This window comes from Mastigoproctus giganteus, chromosome 9 (genome assembly GCF_048544385.1).
Source record: "Mastigoproctus giganteus isolate SK-2022 chromosome 9, ASM4854438v1, whole genome shotgun sequence".
NCBI lineage: Eukaryota > Metazoa > Arthropoda > Arachnida > Uropygi > Thelyphonidae > Mastigoproctus > Mastigoproctus giganteus.
The window spans coordinates 95,831,248-95,845,218 of record NC_143583.1 but is presented as its reverse complement, the minus strand read 5'-3'; positions in this window follow the sequence as shown (position 1 = coordinate 95,845,218).

Genomic DNA, 13,971 nt, shown 5'->3' with positions numbered 1-13,971 from the left:
TGGTGGGGCATGGGCATGCCCCACTGATCTTCCGTGGGGTGGCCTTCCCTATCGTTACCGTATTTCTGTCTTTTCCTTACAGACTTCCGCCTCCCCCCCACTCTACCTAACATGCAAGTGTATGCCCCACACAAGTGAAAATTTAACAACAACTAAATTTAGTTAATTGCGCTTCATAACTCCATTCGGCTTCTCTACTTCAATTGTCTAAATCCCCATCGAGCATCGCGTTTATTTTTATTTATTCATTTTTATTTTTAGGCTGTTTTACGCTACTGAAATCTCAGAAAACTAGGTAGCAGGGCCTGCCAGAGTAAACACTTGAAACTACTGGATACCTGGTCTGCCTCCAAGGTCCCAAGTGTGGGCAACGTTGGGCCTCAGCAGGGGTCCAGCGGCTAAATGGCCAAATGAACAACGATACACAACAGCACACATTTACAAAATCCACACACTTTTAAATCTCTGGCCTTTCCAGTGAACTGGTACACCAACAATGAAAGCAACGCAGAGATGGGGGGAACCCCATTGCCGCTAGACATCAATACACTTGACACTACGGGATTTCGAATGGGCTGTAAGACTAATATTCTGATTGAAACCAAATAATCGATTTGCTAACATCGCGCTGAATTTTCTGCCACGGGCAGCTGTTGTAAGAATATTTACAGTTTACTTAACATTAGAAAACATGTTCAGTCCTACAAACTCATTAATTTCACTACAAATGAGCAAAAGCGCCCTCGTAATTCATTTTAAAAAATTTGTTAAATACTTACATGCTAGGATCAGGGCTATGAGAATTCCTACAAGTATAGAAAGCAAAACTTCCATTCTGATGCGGTATAAGATGTTCACAAAAGATGTACAAAAGTAATGCTCTTCTATTCAGTAGTATCGAATGTCCTTTGTACTTTTACACACACATCTTTAATGGTACAAAATGTTGAAACCAGTGTAACTGATAGCGAAATAACGCATCATGTGATATATTTGCTGAGCAGCATGTTTTTCAACAATGCCATTGTTTGTGAATTAATCCTATCTTTTTTTTTTATTTTAATCAGAGGATATCGTCTATTTATTTATCTCAAGGCTAACAGTTACTCTAAAGCAGGGGTGCCAACTTAATTTGTGATGCGGTCGACTTTTTTTCTTCAAAATGTGCCGCGATCTACCATCTCAAGAATTTCATTGCCATGGTTAAAAAGGTTAACCAACACATATTGAAAAATGTTGTTTATGAATTTTAAAATTAAATCCAATTGAGAATTCTTATTTTAAATTCATACATAAATATTAAAATTTTTAATTTATGTGAAGTTTATGTCTTAATGTCATCTGCCACGCTTTCAAAATCGGGGATAGTATGAACCAGAGCTGTAACGCTGAATGCGTTCTACGTTGATATCAATATTTGTAAAATATTAAGAGAAGTTTACCTCAATATAGTACGTAGAACACTTCCGTATGATACTCTCCAGAAATTAAAACGAAAAAATTGAAAAACTTACATTGGAGTAACAAATAATTAAAAATCAATTTAAGGCAATTAAAAATAAGAAAATTAATTAAAAGAATTTAACGAAAAAATATCAAAACGATTTTCTTTCCTGAAGATGACAACGCTTTTCGACCGTATGTTGTGATCACAGGAATGAAAATTACTGAATAGGGGTGAGTATGAAACTTAAATAGGGATTATTTGCCTTCGCGCATGCGCGTAAACGCCCACGGACGAACATTAACAGATTTTCGTGTGAATACTAATTAATTTTCTTATTTTTAATTGCATTAAATTGATTTTTAATTGTGTTAAATTGATTTTTAATTGTGTTAAATTGAGTTTTATTGTATTGAATTGATTTTTAATTATTTGTTACTCTAATGTAAGTTTTTCGATTATTTCGTTTTAATTTCTGGAGAGTATCATACGGAAGTGTTCTACGTACTATATTGAGGTAAACTTCTCTTATTATTTTACAAAAATTGGGGATATACTGTGATAAGGCCAACCATAAAGAATCTTCTGTATGCAAGTCCGTAAGAGTAGAGCGATTCTTCGTCTTTTTTTGTTTCGAATACGAAAAGGCCGATTCACATAGATATGTGGAACCAAAACAGGAATTCAAAAGTTCACTGCATTTTTTACAGTACTTTTCTCGGCAAACATATTTCCAAAAGTCTTTTTCTGATGACCTGGCTGTTAGGAAGATATCGTTTCACAATGTTTTAATTTCATTTTCAAGTAATATTTTCTCCGTGTGAAAAATCTCAGCGATTTTTTTTGCAGTTTGTTTCGTATCTAAGTCGACATTAAATGGATAAGAAATACAGTATCAATAACAATGTGTCAATCACATGTATCAATCATCAATAGTATCAATAACAATGTCTTCAATTGTTTTAAAATCACCGAATCTGGTTTCAAAATCGTCCACGACTTTCTCAATTTCAGAAACATATTTCTCACTATTAAATTCAAAAACAGGATATTTTTGCAAATGATCTTGCATATTTGCAAAATAGTCGAATTTTTTTTCTTTGAGATCCTTAGCCATTGCCAAAAATTGATATTTATATGCAGAAATACTACTAATCATGTCACCCACATTTTTATTTATTCCTTGTAATTCCAAATTCACAATTAAATTCGATCACTTAATTTACTGGTAAAATCTGCCAAAAAAGCCAGATCACACAACCACTCCGTATCTTGTAGCTAATGATAATCATCTTTGATCAACACATTTTTAATTTCATTCAGCAAGTTTCGAAATCGGTAGAAACTTACTCTGACTCAGCCACTTCACATCTGTGTGTAATATCAAATCTGGTTCATTTTCATCGAGTTGCATTTTGAAATGTCTCCTTTGAAGAGATTGTCCTCTGATGGAATTCACGATTTCGAAAGCTATGACCATAACATTTTTAGTATTTAATCTTTTGCTAGCTAACACTTGTTGGTAGATGATACAGTGGTAACTCAAAAAATCTGGGAATTCATCATCCTTTTGGCACAATGCGATGAATTCGTTAAGTTGCCTCGTCATTGCTTTAGTTCCACCTGTTGTTATTGATACGATCTTAAATAATAGTAATTTAATTTTTTTCAATAAAATTTTTGAATGCGTTAAATATATCAAGACCTCTAGTTCTTTCTTTTAGCGAAATGATACCCAGTAGGTCTTCTCTAGTGGCAGAATCATCGAAAACCATACGAATAAAAACGAGCAATTGAGCTGTATCACTGACGTCTATAGATTCATCCAGTTGTAAAGAAAAGGAAACCCAATTAGCAATATGAGCACGCAATTCTTCGCTCACATTTTTACTGATTTTTTTGATGCGTCGCATTACAGTATTTCGAGATAATTGCAGATATTGAAGACGACGACCGAAATTAAAGCTACGATGGACTTTAGCATTAGCATTAGCATTAGTAGAGGCATATGATGCAAGAAAGCAAGCTTATGCAGCATCAGCCAAAAAAAAAAAAAAAAAAAAACCACTCCCATTTCACCCCTCCGTGCGTTCAAAATACCTGTCCAGCTGAGCCTTAAATTTATTTAGCATTAGCATTAGTAGAGGCATTTGATGCAAGAAAGCAAGCTTATGCAGCATCAGCCAAAAAAAAAAAAAAAAAAAAAACCACTTCCACTTCACCCCTCTGTTCGTTCAAAATACCTGTCCAGCTGAGCCTTAAACTTATTTAGGCTATCAACCTCCACCACAAGGGATGGGAGTCTGTTCCACCAACCAACCACCCGCTGGCTAAAGGCAAATTTCCGCACGTCTATCCTACATCTGCCTTTCCTCAATTTGAATTTATGCCCTCTCAGGTGATTTTTCTGAGCTAGAGGAAGAATCCCATCAGCATTGAGCATGCTTAAACCATTCAAGGCTTTATACACCTCTATCAGATCACCTCGCTGGTGCCTAGTCTCCAGACACTGTAATTTGCAAAACTTAAGCCTTTCTTCGTAAGAGCACCCCTTTGTTCCATTCACTAATCTTGTTGCCCTTCTCTGTACTCGTTCCAGCAGCTCTACATCCTTCTTGAAATGAGGCCTCCAGACCTGTATACAGTACTCTAGGTGTGGCCTGACCATTGCCTTATACAATGGAATAATCACCTCCTTATCCCTGCTGGAAAAATTCCTGTATATCATTGACAATACTCCATGAGCTACTCTTGCCGCCCGTCTGCACAGCTCAGAGAACTTCATATCTGCCTGCACAACCACCCCCAAGTCCCTTTCATTCTCTACCACTGTCAGTGTAGTACCACAGAGTTGATACGTTGCTCTGGGGTTGCTGTTTCCCATGTGTAGTACTTTACATTTGTCAATGTTAAACTTCATTTGCCACCTCTCAGCCCATCTGCTCAACCTTTCCAGATCCTGTTGCAGCAGCATAGTGCCAGTAGTGTCCTTGACAACCCTGCCAACCTTTGTATCATCTGCAAACTTGGACATTAAGCTTGATATACCATCATCAATATCATTTATAAATACAGAAAACAATAATGGACCCAACAATGAGCCCTGAGGGACTCCACTAATAACATTAGTCCACGATGAGCAGTCTCCATTGATTACCACTCTCTGTCTTCTCTCCCTCAACCACCCCTTTATCCATAGCAGCAATTTGCCTCCAATGCCACACTGCTCCAATTTCTGTAGCAGTCTTCCATGTGCAACAGTATCAAAAGCCTTTCTAAGATCCAAGTATATAATATCAGAGTTATTCCCTGCATCCAGTTCTTTTGTGACTGCATCATAGTATCCAATCAAGTTGGTCAGGCAAGACTTCCCCTTAACAAAACCATGCTGTGTCTGAGCTATAACTGAAGTCTTGTCTAGATGATCCTGCAGTGCTTCTTTAACCAGTGCCTCCATTAATTTTCCTGGAACAAAAGTTAAGCTCACAGGTCTATAATTACTTGTGTCAGCCTTTGATGCTCCTTTGTGAATTGGGGTCACATTTGCACATTTCCAGTCTATGGGTACCTCCCCTGAGTCCAAGGAAGCTCTCATAATTATGGCTAAGGGTTTGCTTACTTCCTTTGCTGCCTCCTTTAATATAACTGGATAGATCCCATCCACCCCGGGTGCCTTTCTTGTGTTTATCTTCAACAGTTTCTTCTCCACTTTACTCCTAGTTATTTCAAGATTCTGTAGCTTACTGCTAGAGTTGAATACAGCACTGGCATTCCCCTTGCTGAATAACTCCTGATGTGTGAATGTTGATGCAAAATATTCATTTAGTTTGTTAGCTACCTGAGCAGGATCATCAACAGTTGACCCATCAATATCAAGTGGACCAATCTGATTCATCCCCTTCCTTCTAGAGTTTACATAAGTAAAGAACTCTTTGCTGTTTTTCTTTGCATCCCTTGCCAAAGGTTTCTCGTAATCTGCCTTCGCCTGCCTAACCTCCTTTGTAACTTGGTTGCATATGAACTTGTATCTATCATAGGCTTCTGTGCCATGTGTTAATTTGTAAGTATCCCATGCATTTTTCTTCTCTGCCATATGCCTCATTAGTTCATCTGACATCCATTTTGGCCTAAACCTTTAACAATATTTCTTAGTTGGTATGTAAAGCCTAGTAGCTTCCAAGATAAGTTCTTTGAATGCTTCCCATTTTGAATTTGCTGTTGGTAACATCATCAGTTGGTCCCACTGTATAGAATTTAAATACTGTCTCAGTCCATCGTAGTCGCCTTTACGGAAGCAATAACCCTTCCCTTTACCCCTAATGGTAGTTACCTCTTTGAGTAAATCCCACTTCAGCACACTGTGATCACTGCCACCTAGTGGTTCATTTATCTGCAGATTCTTAATGCATGAAGAATCACTGCTGATAATCAAATCAAGAGTATTCCTCCGTCTAGTTGCCTCCCGAACATGCTGATGTAGAAAACAATCATCCAATAAATCCACAAAAGCCCTGCTAGTGTGTGAGTAACCAGCCCCAAATTCCAGTCAATATCTGGGAAATTAAAATCTCCCATTATAAGACTCTCTGATTTACTGGCCTGCTCTATTTCCCTGTACAGTTCCTTATTATACTCATTAGAGTCATTAGGCCTATAGCACACTCCTACTCTCAATTTTGATCTCCCAATGCTTATGTCACACCAAACTGACTCAACACTGCACTGTCCAGCGATGTCGACTGTATTCACTTCCTTGGTTTTTATGTGTTTCTTAACTAATAGCATAACCCCTCACCCCTTCCTATCCTGTCTATCCTTTCTGTAGATGTTGTACTCCCCAAATTGCAGTTCTGCATCCCTTATATCTGTGTGACACCACGTCTCTGATATCCCAACAATATCTGCCTTTGATGTTTTGAGCAATACCTCAAATTCATCAAATTTATTTAATAAACTCCTAGCATTGGTGTACACGCAAGTATACCTGCACCTGTTTCTATTCTTAGCTACTCTAACACTACCCATGTGTTTACTTGTACCGCAATGGCTCCCAGCAGTCTCTGAAATACCATGCATCTTGTTTTTCAGGCTTCTGCTCATTCTAATAGAAGCAGTGAAAGAATCTCTTTCACCTCTGCAAGTGGCCACTGTCAATCTATTGGTCTTTGTCTCCCCCCAATCTAGCAGTTTTCCGACCCACCTAACACTGCCTCGATAGCATCAGCAAATATTCTTTCACCCTTTCTATTTAAGTGTATCCCATCCCTGTAGAAGCAATCTCTCCTGTTAACAAGTACAGTCCAGGCTGGAAAAAATTCTATCCCTTGAGCCTTGCACAATCTTTCCAGGCTATCAACTTCCACAACAAGGGATGGAAGTCTGTTCCACGAACCAACTACCCGCTGGCTAAAGGCAAATTTCCGCACATCTTTCCTACATCTGTCTTTCCTCAATTTGAATTTATGCCTTCTTAGGTTCTCAGATTATTCTGAGCAAAAGGAAGAATCCCATCGGCATCGAGCATGCTCAAACCATTCAAGGCTTTATACACCTATATCAGATCACCTCGCCGGTGCCAAGTCTCCAGACACTGTAATTTGCAAAACTTAAGCCTTTCTTCGTAAGAGCAACCCTTTGTTCCATTCACTAATCTTGTTGCCCTTCTCTGTACTCGATCCAGCAGCTCTACATCCTTCTTGAAATGACGCCTCCAGACCTGTATACAGTACTGAAGGTGGCCTGACCATTGCCTTATACAAGGGAATAATCACCTCCTTATCCCTGCTAGAAATATTCCTATATATCATTGACAATACACCATGAGCTACTCTTGCACCCCGTCTGCACTGTTCAGAGAACTTTATATCTGCCTGCACAACCACCCCCAGGTCCCTTTCATTCTCTACTACTGTCAGTGTAGTACCACAGAGTTGATACGTTGCTCTTTCCCATATGTAGTACTTTACATTTGTCAATGTTAAACTTCATTTGCCACCTCCCAGCCCGTCTGCTCAACCTTTCCAGATCCTGTTTCAGCAGCATAGTGTCAGTAGTGTCCTTGACAACCCTGCCAACCTTTGTATCGTCTGCAGACTTGGACATTAAGCTTGATATACCATCTTCAATATCCTTTATAAATACATAAAACAATAATGGACCCAACACTGAACCCTGAGGGACTCCACTAATAACAGTCCACGATGAGCAGTGTCCATTGATTACCACTCTCTGTCTTCACCCCCTCAACCACCCCTTTATCCATAGCAGCAATTTGCCTCCAATGCCACACTGCTCCAATTTGTGCAGCAGTCTTCCATGTGCAACAGTATCAAAAGCCTTTCTAAGATCCAGGTATATAATATCAAAGTTATTCCCTGCATCCAGTTCTTTTGTGACTGCATCATAGTATCCAATCAAATTGGTCAGGTAAGACTTCCCCTTAACAAAACCATGCTGTGTCCGAGCTATAACTGAAGTCTTGTCTAGATAATCCTGCAGTGCTTCTTTAACCAGTGCCTCCATTAATTTTCCTGGAACAGAAGTTAAACTCACAGGTCTATAATTACTTGTGCCAGTCTTTGATCCTCCTTTGTGAACTGGGGTCACATTTGCACATCTCCAGTCTATGGGTACCTCCCATGAGTCCAAGGAAGCTCTCATAATTATGGCTAAGGGTTTGCTTACTTCCTTTGCTGCCTCCTTTAATATAACTGGATAGATCCCATCCACCCCAGGTGCCTTTTTTTGTGTTTATCTTCAACAATGTCTCCTCCACTTAACTCTCAGTAAGCAAGATTATCTAGCTTACTGCCAGAGTTGAATACACCACTGGCATTCCCCTCGCTGAATAACTCCTCATGTGTGAATGTCGATGCAAAATATTCATTTAGTTTGTTAGCTACCTGAGCAGGATCATCAACAGTTGAACCATCGATATCAAGTGGACCAATCTGATTCATCCCCTTCTTTCTAGAGTTTACATAAGTAAAGAGCTCTTTGCTGTTTGCTGTTTTTCTTTGCATCCTTTGCTAAAGATTTCTCGTAATCTGCCTTCGCCTGCCTAACCTCCTTTGTAACTTGGTTACAGACTCTACAAGGTGGCATGGTCTCTGATGAAAACAGTGCTCAATATGTCGCGCTAGGATTGTCTTTTCAAAACTTTAAGGAGCGAAGAGCCCACTGAGATCGGACGAAAATACTTCTCAGTTTTAGGCTTGGAATTCTTCGGAATGGATTTGGCGCAGTAGTGTGTCCAAAAATGAGGCACCAAAGATGTTCGGAAAATTTGATTAAAGATATGTAAAAGAACATCCACAATGAAGACAGAGGATATTTTAATGATGAACAAGAGAAATCCATCAGACCCGACGGTAGCTTTGTCCGGGAACTCATTTATTACTTTCAACAGATTTTCCTTTGTGATATTAAGTGTAAGCAGGGGAGTCAAATCGCGTAAAGGCATGGAGAAGGGACAATTAGATTCTTCCTTTACGCAACTCTCACGAAACGTATTGCCTGCCCATTCTGCGAAAAGGCTCTCATTCATCTGAATATCATTGAAGTGCTTTGCAAATGGCCGCTTTGAACATACTAATCTGTTAGCTATGTATCTATAGTTGGCTCGTTGTTTTAGCTTCAGAAAATATGCACGTTTCTTTTTAAAGTTAATAAAATAGTGTGTGGTTCCAGAACTGTTCCATTTCCTGAAGGCAATCTGGTTATCTAGAAAGGCAGGTTTCAGGTCTCTTGAGAACCATGGTTTTGTCAATTTGGATATTCTGATGGTTTTTGAAGCTCCGTGAATAGCCATTGCTGTCAGATGGGAAGCAAGGTCATTAGTGGCTTCGTCGATCGGCAGGGTAGATAGAGCATCCCAGTTGGTTGAGGTGAGAAAACTCACAATGATATGTTGCTTGATGAAATTAACTAAAAAATGGTTTTGGTCAGGACTTCATCTTTAGGATGAATCGTCAGGAACGTAAAGGCATAAGTTGGTGATTTGTGGTCTGAATTAAAGGCAAAATGTTCGAGATTGTGGGCGTCAAATCTGCAGTGCGATGAAATACTAGGTATAACGCCTGGTTGCCCCTAGTAGGCTGTGATTCAAGGAAATCCAGCCCTAAATTTTAGATGAAAGTAATTAAATCTTGTCTAGTTTCAGAGTGTCTTGGGGTGGGCATATTGAAGTCCACTGTAAGAAAAGTTGGTTTATCAGAGGTTATATGGGTCGCGAACCATGACTGCAATTCATCCCTGGCGTCTTGTGCATGCTCAGATGAAAGATAAATTAGACACATTTGGATCTGGTGATTTCCATATGTAACATTGGCCCACAAAGCTTCAAAGCGTTATGTACTACTGATCTTTAGACAGGAAAGTGAAAAATTACGATGGTAAATAATCATAACACCTACTCTTCTTCCCATACGATCATTAGTAGCTGCATGATAAGACGAGGTTCTCAACAAATATCATATATTTGGATTTCAGGAAAGCTTTTGACACTGTTGTGCATGGAAGACTATTGTACAAATTGGAGCAGAATGGTATTAAGGGTAAGTTGCTACAATGGATAAAAGGATGGTTAAGTGGGAGAAGACAGAGGGTGGTAATCAATGGGTGCTGCTCTTCGTGGACTAATGTTATTAGTGGAGTCCCACAGGGTTCAGTTTTAGGTTCACTGTTGTTTTGTATATTTATCAATGATATTGATGAAGGTATATCAGGCTTAATGTCGAAGTTTGCAGATGATACAAAGGTTGGCAGGGTTGTTAATGACAGTGTGCTACTGCAACAGGATCTAGATAATTTGGGCAGATGGGCTAAGAAGTGGCAACTGAAGTTTAACCTTGACAAATGCAAAGTACTGCATATGGATAGAAGTAACCCCAGAGAAACGTACCGACTGTGTGGTACTACACTTAAGGTGGTAGAAAATGAAAAAGACCTGGGAGTAATTGTGCAGTCAGATATGAAGTTTTCTGAGCAATGCAGACATACTGCCAGGGCAGGTCATGGGGTTTTGTCAATGATATATAGGAATTTCGCTAGCAGGGAAAAGGAGGTGATTATCCCTCTGTATAAGGCAATGGTCAGGCCACGCCTTGAATACTGCGTACAGGTCTGGAGGCCTCATTTTAGGAAGGATGTAGATTTACTTGAGAGTGTACAGAGAAGGGCAACAAGATTGGTGGGGGGGAATGAAGGGATTCTCTTACCAAGAGAGGCTTAAGTTCTGCAAATTGCAGTTGCTGGAGACTAGGCACCTGCGCGGTGATCTGAATGAGGTATATAAGGCCTTGAATGGGTTGAGCACGCTGAATTCTGATGGGATCCTTCCACTTGTTCAGATTACGAACCTAAGGGGGCATAAATTTAAATTAAGAAAAGACAGATGTAGAATAGATGTGCGGAAATTTGCCTTTAGCCAGCGGGTGGTTAATTGCTGGAACAAACTTCCATCTGTCGTTGTGGAAGTTGATAGGTTGAATAAATTTAAGGAGGAACTGGACAGGCATTTGGAGGCAATGGTGTGATTTTTTTTTTTTTTTTGGCTGATGCTGCATAAGCTCATACACTTGCTTTCTTGCATCACATGCCATTACTACTACTACTACTTCAAGGTGAATACTCGAAGGTGTTCTAATAAAACGACATTTTTCTATAAGCGAGCTTCGTTCTGTTTAGGAACAGTGCCATATACATACTGCCATATAAACTGACAATTGAAATAATAAAATAATAATGAAAAAAAACAAAACAAAAAAACACATATGGGAAGTAACTCAAAAAGTTCATATTTTTTTTTTTTATATCTATTCAGTAAAAAGCCAAAATTAAAAGAATTCAGTTATACCAAAAATTCAGATTTAAAACAATTTTAAAATGGAGTAATGAATAAAACAGGAAGTTTTAAATAAAATCAATGGAGCGCACTTTTTGCTTCTTTTAACATCGTGAATATTCGAGCTTATTTCACTTTTGTTTCAAGATGAGACAAGTACAGATATCTCCATCAGAATATACCCCTTTCCCCCACAGAAGTTCTTTACAAGTACTGTTAATTTGGTTTTCGAATTGTAAAACTGAACTATAAGCTATACTTCATTGTACTCGTAGGCTTTAAATATAAGACCATCAACCGCACTTAATCAACGTTGTTGGTGGATCCACTTTTTGTGATATTTCTGTACGAAAGGTTGAACCTCCGAAGTGGTTGTTAATGGTTAATGGTTGTTAAGCAGAGTAATATGATGATGGAGGTAGGAAATGAATACAGAGCAGAAAAGTTCCAATCTCTTGTACTTTATTCAGCATGTACCGGGTGGTTATAAAATAAGTTTTCCTATTCAGGAGACCCTAGTGTTAAAATGGTTGGAGTCAGTGCTGGGAAAATCGGCGGGTATGTCAATTAAACGAAGCGATTTGTAGAAGAAAAAAAATTAGTTCAAACTTCAGCCACCAGGGAAAAACGGCGCTGCACATATGTAAAAGTCATATACTTCAAGAGACACTACTTACACAGTTGACATCCTGTTAGGTAAAAGCAGAAAGGCGAATGCCACCGTCAATAACCATTATGGCTCTTACAAAAAAGGAACATGCACTTTTAGTAAAACTGTTCTACCAGAATAATCGTAACGCTAATGCAGCACTACATGAATATCGGAAACTTAAAGGTTTGCGTAAAGGATCTTTGACATTGTCAGTGGGGCTTCGAAAACTAATAAAGAAATTTGAAGCGACCGGGGAGTTAGGTGTAATTCCAGGCAGGGAACGACCACATATTGGAATGGAAGTAGTGAATGAAGTGGCAGTTGCAATGGCCCCCAGATCAGAATGCAAAACACTACCAGTCGGTAGTGCCAGAGGGGTGTCAAGAGACTTGAACCTTTCTAGATCTACTGTATGTAAAGTTCTTCGAATAATTTTACGCTGGTTCCCGTACAAGATTCACGTAGTGCAAGAAATAGTCTTGTGATCAGCAACAACGAATAGACTTTGCTCTACGATTGCTGACTCGTACGGAACTTGATGACATATGGACTCGAATGATCTTGTGGTCTGACGAGGCACATTTCACTCTTCATGGGGCTGTAAATGCACAAAACTGCCGAATATTCTCGTCCATCTGCTGTGCATGAAAGACCACTACAAAGTCCATATATTACAGTATGGTGTGAATTCACAGCAAACTTTAAAATCGGACCATTTTTTTTTGAAGAGTCTACACCTCGTGGTCCCCGTGAGGTGTACAGTAATTAGTGCACAGTAATGCGCTCTTCTAAGAGATCACATTATTCTCACTCTGCAATAAAGGCAATGCTTGGAGACTGTATTGTTCATGCAAGATGGTGCCCCTCCCCACATTGGTCGACAGCTGAAGGAACTGCTTTGGAAATGATCATATCATTTCTTGATACTGTTGCATATGGACGACTGCTGTAGAAATTGGAGAGGTATGGCATTAAGAGTAACTTGCTACAATGGATAAAGGGATGGTTGAGTGGGAGACGACAGAGAGTGGTAATCAATGGACACTGCTCTTCGTGGACAAATGTTATTATTGGAGTTCCCCAGGGTTCGGTTTTTTCCCATTGTTGTTTTGTATATTTATCAATGATATTGATGAAGGTATATCAGGTTTAATGTCCAAGTTTGCAGATGATACAAAGGTTGGCAGGGTTGTTAACGACAGTATGCTGCTCCAACTGGATTTAGATAAGTTGGGAAGATAGGCTGAGAAGTGGCAACTGAAGTTTAACATTGACAAATGCAAAGTACTGCATATGGGTGGCAATAACCGAAGAGAAACGTACCAACTGTGTGGTACTACACTCAGGGAAGTGAAAAAGAACTGGGGGTAATTGTGCAGTCAAATATGAAGTTCTTTGAACAGTGCAGATGGGCTGCTGGGCAGGTCATGGAGTCTTGTCAATGTTACATAGGAATTTTACTACCAGGGACAGGGAGTTGATTATCCCATTATACAAGGCAATGGTCAGGCCACACCTGAGTACTGTGTACAGGTCTGGAAGCTTCATTTTAGGAAGGATATAGAGTTGCTAGAACGAGTACAGAGAAGGGCAACAAGACTGATGAAGGGAACAAAGGGGTGCACTTATGAAGAAAGTCTTAAGTTCTGCAAGTTGCAGCTTCTGGAGACTAGGCACCTGCAAGGCGATCTGACTGAGGTGTATAACGCTTTGAATGGATTGAGCAGGCTTAATGCTGATGGGATTCTTCCTCTTGCTCAGATTACAAACCTTAGGGGGCATAGATTCAAACTGAGGAAAGACAGCTGTAGTACAGAAGTGTGGAAGTTTGCCTTTAGCCAGTGGGTAGTTGATTACTGGAACAAACTTCCATCTGTTGTTGTGGAAGTTGATAGCTTAAATAAATTCAACGCAGAACTAGACAAACATTTGGAATGAATGGATCAGTGAAACGAGAATGGGTTTTTTTTTGGCCAATGCTGTATAAGCTTGCTTTCTTGCATCAAGTGACTTTACTAATGCTAATGTATT